This window comes from Centruroides sculpturatus, unplaced genomic scaffold (assembly GCF_000671375.1).
Source record: "Centruroides sculpturatus isolate CEXI.00-Female unplaced genomic scaffold, Cexi_2.0 scaffold1264, whole genome shotgun sequence".
Taxonomy (NCBI): Eukaryota; Metazoa; Arthropoda; class Arachnida; order Scorpiones; family Buthidae; genus Centruroides; species Centruroides sculpturatus.
The window spans coordinates 118,521-120,845 of record NW_019385539.1 but is presented as its reverse complement, the minus strand read 5'-3'; positions in this window follow the sequence as shown (position 1 = coordinate 120,845).

Below are 2,325 nucleotides of genomic sequence, written 5' to 3'. Positions count from 1 at the left end.
TCGCGTAAGTCGGGGTATAATTTCGCATATAAATACATACAAATAATTTTTAATTGGGGCCGGAGACTAAAGAAAACAATAATTTAGAAAAAAATGTCTAATAAAATCTTAGATAATACATATGTATAACAATTTATATTATTATACAATTTTTCACATTTACTTAATTATCACACTATAATTTTAACATCGTTTTCATCTTAGCGATAATACCGTGACGTTTACGAATGATGCTTGAATTTAAAGATTGAGCATTTTTCACAGCTTCGAGAATTTTTTCTTTACCTTTTATAATTGTTCTGACCGTCAAAGTTAATAATGTTAACTTTACATTCCAAAGATAAAGTTTTTCTTTTTTTGTTTGATGCAGAAGAATCAGTTCTACTTCGTTTGGACGACATAGAAGAGTCTCTCGAGTCTCCGTAGATATAATAAACACAGAATAAATTGTAGCTATGTGTCGATTCCGCGCGACACGTCCGAACATGTAAGCTGAGCAATAGTGTGGAGGAAGTGAGTAATCAAGAGTTGCGTGGCGCTCAAACAAAAGACGATTTGAAAATCAAGATTTGAAAATCGCGTAACTCCGGGTTCGCGTAAGTCGGGGTATTACTGTACTCTGGTCCATTGTCATAACAATGGGGGATGGGACAGATCGGTATCCTGGTCGTATAGTGGTTCCTTTAAATAATAAGAAAAAAATTTTAGTTAATCAAGCGGGTGGATTCCTTCCTCTTCTACTGGCTCCGTTATTGTCCANAAGTGAGTAATCAAGAGTTGCGTGGCGCTCAAACAAAAGACGATTTGAAAATCAAGATTTGAAAATCGCGTAACTCCGGGTTCGCGTAAGTCGGGGTATTACTGTACTCTGGTCCATTGTCATAACAATGGGGGATGGGACAGATCGGTATCCTGGTCGTATAGTGGTTCCTTTAAATAATAAGAAAAAAATTTTAGTTAATCAAGCGGGTGGATTCCTTCCTCTTCTACTGGCTCCGTTATTGTCCACGGCAGGTGGACTAATTGGTAAAGTAATAAGAAAAAGAATCTAATGGTGAAGCAAATGGTTCTTGTCCCTCCTGAATTATTGTCAGCATATCAAAAACCTGAGATAAGAATTAATAATAACATTGAAGAATTACTTGAGACTGGTGATAGTAAAAACAAATTATTAAGTCAATTGATTTCAAGATATCAGAGATGCACCAAAAGAACCTGTTAGAGTATCTGTTGTACGGATACAACAGATACTCTAACAGATACTCTAATAAATTTGAAGAAACGAAATTTCAACCTGAAGAAAAAGCTGTTGATGATGCATCTATTAATAGGGGCCTCCTGTCTTATGCTTTCTGTATACAATTTTGATAGAAAAAAATTGTTAGAACACAAGAGATTTACCAGTATATACACATATTTTAAATGTATAGATTAGAAAACTTAAGAAAAGCTGACCAGTAGTTGAATACTATTGTGAGATCTGAATAGCCCCCGGGTCTAAATTAATAATTTAATTAATAATGTTAAAGTTGTGTCATAAATTATTCTTTTATTTTGGGTGGAAAAATAACGTTTGCTAGCGTGGGAAAACAGCTAGGAGAGTCATTTCCTTCCACGGAAGCATGAGCATCCTCTGTTTTTCCCTTATCTGCTAAAAATTTCGATTCGATGGGAACTGTTTACCCCTCATTTCATCCCCTTCCCATCCGTCCACGTGGGAAAATGCGAACACAATGATTGCTCGTAAATGGAAAGATAACGGCAAAGTTCAGCGGATTCAGGGAGTTCATCGGCTGACCTGAAAGAGTCAGGACTCCATACATTCGCTCTCTAAGGCCATCGCCCTTTTGAGTTCGTCAGGAGAACTCCTAGTGCAGTGGTTCTCAACCTTTTTTGTTGATGTACCCCATTTGCCCATTAATAGTTTCTCAAGTACACCTTATATTTTTGTATGTAAATTTTATAATTACTGCGTTAGATGTACAGTACACAGTCCTTATAACTGATACCATGAAAAAACTCTAACTAACTAACTATAACTAACTACTTATTTTACGTAAATAATAATAAATTTAATCAGGTACAGTACATACATTTATTTATTATTATTTGATAAGTATATTATATAAAATCACAGAAGTCATTTCAATACATGCATAAATTACATTTTCTAAAAATAAATAATTATAATTAACAATAATGAAAATTTAAATTATTCTTTAATCATTTCTAACAAAATTTAATGGGATATTCGATGCAATAAATCTTCAGCAATTTTTTCAAAATTTGGTTCCCATGTTGTTAAATAGAGATTATAATTGTGTA